Raw genomic sequence first — 12,791 nt, 5'->3', positions numbered from 1 at the left:
TGTACCGCAGTCTTTTGACTAGAAAGAGAGGTGAAGAATTTAATCGACCTAAAATCGTATTGGGTAATACTAACAAGTTTATTTTGGTTTTAGTGTATAAATTTGTTATCTATTCGATATCATAAAAACGTGTCCTTTAAAGTTACCCGTCACCTACAAAATTATTATCATAGCTTTAGCCATAGGATATCTAATACTGCGTATAGGCCTCTCCGTAGATTTCGAATAAGACCGGTTGAAAGCCTACATCTAGTGCCTTTCAACTATCTTAAGAAAGTCATCTGTCTATCTTGTAGGTTGACGTCTTACACTGCGCTTGCTGGCCCGTGGTCACCTTTATCTATACTAATACTAGATTGTTTATATAAAACGTATATACTAACATAAGAACCCCTAATCTAGTACGCGGGTCGTCAGCCCCGACTGCGCGATTAATCGAAGTAATACTTAGAAATTTTCGCCATGACTAGTTATTTTTTAGTCTTAGATTCTTATTTAGTTAAATACATCTTATTTCTTCTTACATTATTCTCTTTCCATGGCAATTTAGCCTTGCTCTGCATTTGATATGACATCATCAGTTACTTAAATGTGTTCCGACATTTATTTTTCTTTTCCCGTGTATCTCTTTCATAGTATGTATACTGTGCTAGCACTTTAAGGTTCTATAGGGGAGACCACGGATAGGTAAGCGCAACAAAGGACCTCTAGGATTAACAAGGTGAATAGATGATCTTATCAAAGCAACCGATCTTATTGAAATTCTATGGGAGTTGCCTATGTCCATCAGTGGGCATCATATGGCTAAAACGCTGAAGATAACGATTGTATGTTTATCCAGAGATATGTTATTACCATATTTTTGTTCTCTTGATATAATCTGTAGCATGTAGTTCATACGAAAAAATAGTAATGGAAAATATATTACGAAACGTATACATTCCTGTCACACTACAATACGGGGAATGAATATAGAATAAAGGGAACAGCGTAAAAGCAATACGGATGCTGGAAAACACAATAGTATTACAAAAGAAATTGTCTTTTATAGGAACATCAGCGAAAATTTCACGCAACGTGGATCGTAGACGTGCAGCAAACAAAAATGTTTATATGATAAGTTATAATCGACTTTCTATAGAATTTATTTCGAAAATAATTTGACATACCACAAAATAAGTATTTAATGTACAATGCGATTAAAATAAGAATAGGACGGGCTCTCGGCTAACTTCACTCATATAAGTACGGTCAGCATTAAATATATAATATAAAAAAATAATAATAATTGTTTTAGTTGATTGTTTAATTTGTTCTACAGTGAGCAAAAGAGGTAGTGTCGGCGAGCTCGAGAGATTATCAGCAATATTGATGAGTACTTCGTGGAAGAGAAAAAACGTGCCATTATGTTGTTGGACCAGTTAAAACAAGCAAGAATTGTACCAGTGCCAGATGGCAATATTCATATATCGCGTGATGTATTTGGAAGTTTCATTAAGCATTTGGAAACTGCTTCGAAGGTAACCGAGCGAGTGACTTTAGCCACTGGTATTATTTTTTAACATTACTTTTTTTACACACTATACCAAGTTTCCGTTGTGACGTCACAACATGGCGCTAGGCCGGTCCTATTCTTATTTTAATCGCATTGTAATCAGGCGTTATTTTGCGGAAGTCAATCCTAAGTAAGAAAAGGACCAACATCGCTGTGTGGAAGTGGCTAAATATTGGTCCTTTTCTTACATATCACAAAATAAGAACCATTGTGGGTTTGTGAATTAGATTTGAAATTTATAATCGTTGGTTTATATTTGCCTGCTAGTCAATTTAGTTTAAAATAAATAAATTCTTTGTCGAGTCTTTGTTTTATGTCATTTGGTATTTTTACTTTCATCAATCGAAATATATTTTTTTAATACAAGTCTTTTCTTTAAGCCTATAAATATTTATAGATTAAACTTGTTAAAAACATTATAAATAGAAATAGTAAATAAGGATCTGAATATAGTTTATATTTTCATTTATTTATTTGTTTCAAATAGACTGCGACATGCGAATAATTTTTGATTAAAATAGAATCTGTTTATTTTTATATATAGTATAATATTTTATTTAACCAATAAAATGATCGACATTTTTAATTTTAAATATTGAACTCGACTTTTTTTGTGTTTAAAAAGAACAAATAAAAAGAAGTGAAATAGACATTAAAAAAAAACAGACTACGTTTCTACCATTTACTGATCTTTTTTTGGTTTTTAATTACAAATATGTTATAGGCAAATTGAGCGGGCTTCATGTATGTATATATATGTGTAAATAAATTTAGACATGTCAATTTTAATTTTTAAGTATAAAAATATATTTCCCCTAAAAATAATGTTATATAGTAACATATCAAAATTAATACAACAAATAAAATGTTAGAAAACTGCACACAAAAGTCGGTTGTGAACTCCCTTACGATTTCAGTTTATTGTACACCCATGAGTATTTCGCTCAAAACCGTGCATAGAAAATAACGGTACATTCTACGGAGTGAAGCGAGGCGACATTTTCTAAATGAAAAACATAATTCCGCCCTTAATTCTGCAACAGTTTCGCTGTTGCAAAAATAATGCAGATCGTTCAAACAAAAGCCTCGGACCGTCATTTCAACGACGCGGAAACGAGTAGAGAAATTAAAATGTATAAAAGAAACAAGGACGGTACATCCTTTGGATGACAACTAAAAAACATTTCACTGCGACGTGAATGCGGCCTTTTGTACAGGACATAATTTTCTAAGTTTTAAAGAAAGTTATTCTTCATTATTTCAGTTTAGGACGTCCACTGCTGGGCATAGATCACGTCCATACCAAGATATTAATTATAGGTGTAAAGCATTAACACGTTCACTGCGGCTTGAGGTCGATTCAGCCTCATGGTAGACTTTGCACTGGTGCGGCGCGTAAAACTCGTGTTTTCTCTCTAGTGCGGCGGCTGTTTACACTCAACCGTATGAGGTATGACAAAGACAAATATAGCTTTCTTTATGTCTGCGAAGCATTGACTCAATATTGTAAAAAACATTGATGAACATGAGGCAGAAAAGGCCTCAACCGCACTACTAGGAAGTTCAGCTTGAGGCTGACTCGATCTCAGCCGCACCAGCTGAAAGTTCTTCAAAATTGGGCCCGCAGTGAACGTGTTAAATGAGTGAAGGCTTTAAAAATATTTTGTTATCCACCTTGTTTGTATACCATCTAGTTCACGCACCCTTCCGCTCCGTGAACTCAGTACCGATGAAGCTGTAAAAGCCTTACGGCTAACAGCATTAACATCTTCAGAAACAAAACCAAAAAACAAAAAACCCTGTATCAAGTGATCGTTCTGAAATTTGTTAATTTTTTTATTAGAATGCCAGAGACTAATAATTACATGCAGTATGCAGGAATCTATAGTAAATAATCTATATATATATATATTTGTAAAGTGACTTTTGAAAATTATTATATATACGTAATTATTATGTCTAAAAGTATCATGTAATTGATAGAGTAATACATTTATTGATAGCAAAATGGCTATACGTTCACTGTGTAAAGATTTACAAGTACACACACACACGCACGCACGCTCGCACACACAAACACACACTCACATATATAGCAACTTTGTAGTTCCCGCTTGTGTCGACAGATGGCGCTAGTTGTTCGTAGGCGTATAAAAGGAGTACCGCGGGGTAGACTGGACATTACTAAAGAAGACTCGACAACAATACGACATACATATATATACACACACACCATTCCTTATTAAACTTTACTTTAAAATATTTTCTATTATGAATTCTATTTATTAATTAACAATTCTAAAATAAAATCTATAACCAAAATGATAATCGCTGTTATAATTTTTATCGGCTATTTTAATGTGTACATTCTTAGAGATTCCAATATACCTTTCTATAATTTTCTTGCAAAAAATGGCGGAGGTGGGCAATATAATAAAATGACAAGAATCTTTATAAAAAAATCTTTGTGTGTTTATTTATATTAATAAAGAAAACTTAAGTTATTTCCTTTAAGAAAAGCGTAATGTTAAATAGATATATATTCAAAGATTGTTCGATATAAAATTAGTTTTCAAACTATACAAAGATTATAATTTTATGTGTATCGATTTTTGAGACAACCAATATTTATTTTGACGTCTCTCCTGAGAGGTTGCATTTTCAGTGTTATAATTATATTCAGTGGGTGCAACTATATATTTTTAAAATTGTTTGTTGGTGCAGACAAATAATATTCTTTATTTCCTTTTGACAATAAGAGCTTAGTACTTCTAATAATGTACTAAGCGAATTCCAAAAATGTCAACCATTTGTGGGATGTTCACAAACGTTTTAGTTCTCCATTCAAAACCATTGTGTTCGTCTAAATTTCGTTTTCCTTACGTTTTGTGTTTAGTATTATCAAAAATGTAGGTTTGATTTATACAAACTCTTTGTCTGACAGAAACATGTTTTAATACTAGTGTTTTATTTTTATTTATTCATTATTTTATTATACATTTCATTAACTTAATATAACAATAAAAATACACAGGTACAGTTACAATATAGTACTTGCATCGTTAAAGACAACCTTTAGATAAATTAGAAAAGTTTTTTAAGATATATGTTTCTGATTTCTCTATGAGAGAGAAGTAATAGACATATCCCGGTGGTTTATAATGTTAAAGTGGCACTAGGCAAACTATATAGCAGCAGAACATTTTACCGCAGGAATCTTATGATTCTGGAAATGCCACGAATAGGACGTTTACCCTTACGTGAGCAGACAACATTTTTAAGGTCGTCGTAAGGATGTAAGGAGATTTTCATTTCATGGACCCCCAAATTTTTTTTCGCTGTCGTACACCCCTTGTAGGTTGTCATAGACCCCTAGGGGTCGATATAGACCACTTTGGGAATCACTGCTATAGACTATCATAGTAATGAAATTAAATAAACGTTAAACATATTAATATACAGGATGATTGGTTATAGGTATAAAAGTTAAAATTAAAATATATGGTTTCAGAAATAATAAATAAGGTAATGATAATATAGTAAAATAAAACGTTTTCAAAATTCGAATAAATACATTACAATTTACTTTCTGTACCTTCGAACTTTGTATTGATTGAAGTAATCATCTTTTCGTATAGTAATAGAAAAAAATAAATTAATGTACCATATTTCAGAGCGATAACTTTATATGGATTGTTTGAAAATATGTATAAAAACATTAAAACTGACAATAGAAGTATATATATATATATATATATATATATATATATATATATTCACTCCTTTAAAACTTTTATACCAATAAACAATCAACATGTATATCTATCACAAAAAACTTCGTAAAGTCTAAAGTTACATATTTCAGAGCGATATCTTTATATGAAGTGTTTAAAAATATGTATAAAAACATTAAAAGTGACAATAGAAGTATACATCTACTCCTTTAAAACTAAAGTTATTTGCTTGTTTCAATTTCATAGAAAACAACTTAAGTGAATCGTACGTGATTTCGTTATTGTATATATGCCGTTGCTCGTGTCGGGCGGCAGGCGAAAATTGTATGTACATAGCCTTATCTTTTTATATATTTTCCTTGTAAACTTGACTTGTTATTTTTTAGGTTAATTTGCATTTAAATTTATCAAAATTGTTTAAATGCAAGCCGTACTGTATGTATGTATGATTTTTGATATTCTTCTGGAAATTTTATATTCTGTTTTTTTTTTCCGATTTACAAAGATATATATCTAAGGGAACTTAGCATATAGTTCATAAACCTAATTTTCTTGGTTATAAATGTACTATATGTTTAAAGATTTTACAAATATAACTAACAACGATGTAATATTGTGTTAAAAAAGTAAAGAATTTGTTAATAAAATGTAATTTATTTATTTATTCTTCCGAATCAATTTCATTACCTTCAAAGTTATCCCCGTCCGATAAAATGTCCTTTTGCCAAGGCTTTTTTCAGTACTCGAAACAGTCGAAGTCTTTTTCCGGTATAGCCTTCATTACCTTCTTCGATTCGGTTTATATTTCCTCAATCGTGCCAAATCGGCATCCTAGCACTGGCCTTTTAAGTTTATTGAATAGCCTGAATTCCAAATCTAAGTAAGGTGAATACTGTGGTTGTGGAACGATATAAATCGAGTTTTTGGTATAAAAAAATCGCGATTATCCAATGCAATATGACAACTACCAATCGAGACTTGACGCGTCTGAGACATAAGACATCCTTTAAAATGGTTTGGTTTGAGCCAAAAGATATTCCAACTTTTGAAAAATAGACGCTAAGAAAATTTTATAGAAAATCTAGGATACAAAATTACTTGCCCCCCTTATACCCGAAAGTTTTAAATGACAATTTCACCTTATTTTTAAATCACAGAGTATTTGGGGATGTAGCAGTGGTAACATTTAATTTAAACCAAGGACTGTAATTAGACAAAACACTCGTACATTCGCCGTACATCGCAAATCTGACAGCCCCTGGGACATCCCCTGTCAATGTCAACCCTTATATCCTTCTATCCTAATGTTGCCAGATAACCACTTGTCTCTCTCTCTCTCTCTCTCTCTCTCTCTCTCTCTCTCTCGCAGACACACACATACACCCGCACACACACCCTGACTGTCCTAATTGTGTCGGAATGATTGAAAATGCAGAGCACGACTTTTTCGTCTGGCCCCGATTTAACGAAGCCAAAACGTCTTCAGATGAAGGTGAAGGATGCAAAATCTATCCTGAAACTCTGATAGCTACAATGCTATCCTCACCTTCGGCCTGGGAACTTACGAGCGCGTACTGTACGACCGTGCTGAAGGACTTACTAAAAATAGAGCAGGAGCGGAGGAAGCTGGCCTGATCAGTTTATCAGAGAAAGCTGCGGCCAAATCCCCCCTCGAAGTAATGTCTAACTGCCATGCCGTGAGGACCAGGGATACCGAAGAGAGAGGATTGTTTTTAGTCGGTATTGACGCCTAGATCAAGTCCGACATATGGGGCACCACCGTCAGGCCCTATGATACGTAACCGTATTTTTAAAGCTCATCAAAACACACACACACACACATACGCACGCACGCACACACACACACACATAATAATATTATACTCATATAACATTATACTACCACAGAATATAGTAAATATAGCATACAAGCATATAAACAGTATACATAACGTAATGCTAACACTTAGTCGTAAAATTCATAAACAAAGGATAAGTTGAACCATGCAGAACGTAATCTCACCACACATAACATTTATTATTCGCAGCCAGTTATTTAGAGCTCTAATTAAACCTAATCCATAGGTCGTACATGTTTAAATTAACGAAATAAGATATTAAACATGAACTTTTGAATATATTTGACAATAAAAATCATTTAAAACGGCATATGTATGTAGTCAGAAAGAGATAGGTAACAGAGATATTTAAACTATTTGTTTTCGCTAAATAAACAAAAATTATCTCCATATTTATTAATATTATAATACAAAGACAGACAAAGCCAAGATTTGCATGGTGAAGCAGTAGTTGATAGGCTACATAGCCCGCAGTGAGCAGTGGAGATAATACACCTGCAAAGGTAACATAAGATGTTCACCTACCAGCTGAAGAAATAACTTTAGGTTTGTTTTTGCTGATCCCATTTTTGATGCCTCCAGATCAACTATCATATTAATGACTTTACTCTTTTTATTTGCATTCTTCTCTTTTTATCAATTTCTATAACAATATTACTCTTTTTTAATTAATTATAGTTTTTATTACATTTTTTGGTACATTGAAAAACTTATAGTTGAATTTTAAAAACTTTTATGGCCGACGTTTTGGGGGCCTATCATTCTCGCTCTGCCATATGTAAGGCACGGAGGCAATAATTTAGGTAAAAAAAATTTTTCAGTTTTTTTTTTCCTTCCTCACAAATTCTTTCTCTCTTTCCTCGTGTTCTTCACAAAATATTTCATTCTTCTTTTTCTGAACTTCTTTCACACGTCGCCTTACTTCTCATTTACATTCCTAATTACGATTGTTTCTTATATTTTAATTTTTTTTTACAATTTATCATTTATTATTTGTATCTATTTATTTATACTATAATCATTGTACCATTATACTTTACTCTTTTATTCCAACAACCTCACATATGCTTCCAAAAAGCTTCTAGTGGAAATTTAAGGATGTGATCTATACGAGCAGCGAACATCCCAAGTTTGAATTTACGATCATAATAAAATTGGTTCTATAATACCTTTGCTTGTTTTTTTAAGTTGATCATCCATCATGTCCACTAGATACGGGCCTAATATATATATTTTTTATTTATTTACAATTTTTATTTATTATTTCTATCTATTTATTTATTCCATAATCATCGATATCTTACTCTTTTATTCCAACAACCCTACATACGCTTTCAAAAGGTTCTACTGGAAATTTAAGGAGGTGATCTATGTCAGCAGTGGATGTCCCAAGTTTGAAATGATGATAATAAAACTGTTTCTATAATATCTCTGCTTGTTTTTGTTTATTCAATCAATGTTCAGATTGCATAGAATTGATATCATCTGATTTCCTCTGCAGGACCCAGGCGTTATCTAATGGAATCAGGGGTTACCTTGCGAAAGTCTATCCTAAGTTAAAAAAAAAAATTATTTAGCCACTTCTGCACATGCAGTCGAGAAAGAGTTGGACTCTGTGTTGCACTAATCGGTGTAACATAACTCCTGAATGCGCCGTGGAGGGGTGAAACACGTGTTGAGTGATTTGACGGTGGTAGTTGTGTAATTCGCATTGTTTGCTGCATACGCATTTATCAGCGGGCTGACGGGTGGTGCGCTTTGTTGCACGACTACCACTGCACGTGCGGAAGTGGCTAAAAATTGGTCCTTTTCTTACTTCCCTTACCTTGTCGTTACTTCCTGGTTCGTGGTCTCCACCTGAAGACCCTTACGGATATATAGCCTTTTTTAATTTTATCATTAATTAAATACTTAATTATGACTCAACTTGTCTGTTTTATATTAGCAACGCGAATAACGTATTTTATTTGTGAAATATTTTCGTCGTCTGTGACGAAAAAAATGTTGAAATATATCTCGCATGAAATAAAAGTTGGTTCACTATATGCTCTAATATACACAGGACGAAGTGCTTTCTACGAATGCGATGCAAACAAAAACGTTTGACACGTCTCTGCTATAAAGCTTGAAAGCTTCAAAGTAATACATCCTTTACGCCTTTCACGTTAAGCTCCAATGTCGCGTAGCAATTATATGTAGATAAAGGAGGATAGCTGTTAACGTGTGTGACGTCATACACTTTCGTTTCTCCCTTTGTTTTACCCTGCAGTATGTTTTATGCTTTGACATCGGTACACTAGTACTAATGCTACTTGGTTCTTTGTCAATGTTTGATATTTTATTTTCCAATGTTGGATATATACCTCCGTCGTAGATTTTCAATAACTTCAGTTTAAGGCCTATGGCATCTGAAGCTATCGGTTCTGCATTCTATGTTACCTGCCTATTTTCATTTCGATATATCAATTCGCGGTTGCTTTCTTTCATAGTTAATAAAGATAAGATCTCTTCAAAGTTTAATATACACACTTAAAATAAATTTTCTCTATTTATTCTTCCAAATCAATTTCATCATTAAAAAGCAGTTTTATCAACGTATTTACAGTACTCTTAAAACGTCGGAATAGTCTTTTTACGGTACAGCCTTCAGGACCCTTTCCGATTTGGTTTTTATCTCCTCAATAGTGTCAAGACATCGTCCGGACTTCGCACTAGACGCATTAAAAGTTGCACGAAGCCCAATCAGGCGAATACAGTGGTTGCCCAGTGCTTTCGTTCCAAAAAAATTGAGCCAATATTTGCTTGAGATACAAAGCATCCTTCAAAGTAGTTTAGGTTGAACCAAATGATATTCCAACTTTTGATAGACACTTGGCAAATGTTACAGACAGTCCTATCAACATATTAAAAAATACAATTTCGCCTTACTTTTTGATCACAGAATATGTATATACATATACAACTTATACTGATAAATTTGACATTATATTTCTAAGTATATACTTATTAGTTAAAACTCATATTTAATACAACACTGTGACATGTAGTACAAAGAGTACTTATTGTTGCTTGGGAAATTAATATGCCCAAAAGCCATACAACTAGCTCGAAGAAGTGGTATGACATCGTCAACAAAGTTACTAGAAATAAATTCATAGTGAACTTGTATGCGTAAATAGAACTGAGAGGTTTAACAACAAAATCTCTCTACATACTGTTGAAACATTTAGACTCGACATGAAGCACAGCAGAATCGAGAATCATTTTAAGCTTGGATAAGTAGGAAAAAGCTGAAAACCAATGCATTGCAAAGAAGACTCCTTTAACATGCTGCGCGGACCGTCAGCCCCGATGGCCATAGATCGCGATGGAGCAACATGATGAATAATTCTGAAAAGATAAGTCTATATTAACTTGTATAAAATTTTAGATAGTTTCAATTGTAAACTCCTCAGAATCTTACTCAGTTCTTCTACAAACAAACCAGAGATTAGATTTTTATATATATAGACCAAGGTTATATGTGTAAAAACTTTATAAGTATGTATCCCATTCAAAATGATCAATGTTTTAAAAAATAATAAAATTGGAAGAGGAAACGTGTTTTAAATTCCTATTACTACTATATTAAATGAATTATTGTTTACTTTGTACAGAATCTGTACTGCCAGAACTGTTTAGCTTTTCACGTTCCAAAATAGTTCCAGTGTGGTCAATTTTTACAGGACGATTGCAAATTAAAATAGTAAAATCAAATCATTTTGCCGACAAATGATCTATACATTCGCTTATTTAAAGTTTTCACACCTATAATTATAATTGGGAACTTTACACAAAAATATTTCATTTAATTGAATAGGTTGACCTTTAAAAAAAATTCTTACAGTTGAAATAATTGAATAACGCGGTTGAAAGAGCCGACAAAATTTAATAATATCTCTCAGTAGCTCTACAGGTGCGTTTGCCTCACTGATATTGTTGGCCGGTGGTCGACCGCTTGGAGATTTTTTTGGCGCTTACTCTACGAGAACGTAATGCCGAGCCGTCCTTCTGAAAGCATCTCGTAAAGGGGTCAACACGCCCGCAAAAAGGACGATGGTACTTTATTAAAAATTCTGCAGAGTAATAGTATATTCTTTGCTTTAACATACATGCTTTGTCGAACTGAGAATCTATGATATTATCACTAAATAATTGTGTGTGTATTTTTAACTTTTTATTGATTTCTGCCTCATTGAACAAGACAAAATTCTACTTGTTTTACAAAAAAAAAATCTCTTTAATTATTATATTTCAAAACTTTAGGAAAGTTTTCAGATAAGTATCTAAATTTATTTAGGCTAAAATTTGTGGATAACAAGCTACCCGTAGGACTCTTTCTAGAGCCGGTAGGCCTTCAAGGTAATGGATAACATGAAGTTCAAATTATAAGTGTAAAATAACTTGCTTGTGCAGCTTCATGGAAATTGAACCCGTGGAAACAGAGGTGCACAGACTAAAAAATTTTACGCTGGCGATCGTACCCTAGTTACGACGAAGACATGTGGAGAACTATACCCGTGTAGGTGTATAGTGTTGTGAGTGAGTTGTAGTGTATGAAAGACGAAGCGAGGACTACTTGGTCGGGAGAGACACGGGCCTCTCTGGACCGCCTTCGCTTGAACGCGGGTTCGGCGGATGCGGCCGCCGTGTCATGTGTAAGTGGGTGGTGCATGACATGTGCATCGAAACCGCTGGGGTTCGATGTTAAGTGCATATCCTGACGTTGGGAGGAGGGAACAAAGACTATTTAAACTCCGCTTTGAGAGCGACGAGAAAAGCCGAGTGCTCAGTGCGCAATACACAGAAAGTGCTCTGAGAGACCGGAGGCTTTACGGAGTTTAGTGGCTATGTGTATATTAATAAAACTTAACCCATATTTATACTGATTCATAAAACAATATTCAACCAATAAAATACGTGCTCTCTTTCGGTCGACTTAAATATAGAACGCTCTGGAGTGGGATTCCCGTGTTCGATGCGCCACTGACGATGACATAATGAATCTTCTACACTCACATTGTGTCCTTAAAAATAATAAATACAAATAATTTTAAGATACATGAGGATAGTTGTAAAAAATACAAAAGAAAATATTAGGAGGACCGGCAAATTACATTACCCGGCGATAAATATTGCACATCGACCTTTGGAAAGAGACAATCGACTAATTTCGGCTTCGTAGAGCGTGTGGGTGACTACATCTACTAACGAACGTCCAAGTCTAATAATACATACATAAATACATATATATATGATATTAGACTACAATTTTATGGTTCAATTATAGAGTTTAACACTCGACAATTAAATAATAAAACAGGATATCGGAAAAGGATGTTGGTGTATGATATTTGAGCTTAACTGAGGTCCATTTTTGGGAGGAAAACGTAAGAATAATAGCTGTTATCTGTGTTGAACTTCGTTTTGCTTCAAAGTAAAAGTAGCTATACGGCCAGGGTCGATGGTGTTCGCTTCTTGACTTGTGCGACGGTATAATGCAATTGATAGATAAATACGACTTTCGCCGATTGCATAGTGTATGTGTTTTAAAGGAATAAATATTAATTTTTGTTTTATTTAAACGTCATTGTGGTCCGGTCT

The sequence above is a fragment of the Battus philenor genome, unplaced genomic scaffold (assembly GCF_028537555.1).
Source record: "Battus philenor isolate CCGP_79_NKW_IND1 unplaced genomic scaffold, ilBatPhil1.0.hap1 SCAF_5, whole genome shotgun sequence".
Lineage (NCBI taxonomy): Eukaryota > Metazoa > Arthropoda > Insecta > Lepidoptera > Papilionidae > Battus > Battus philenor.
This window is presented reverse-complemented; position numbering follows the sequence as displayed.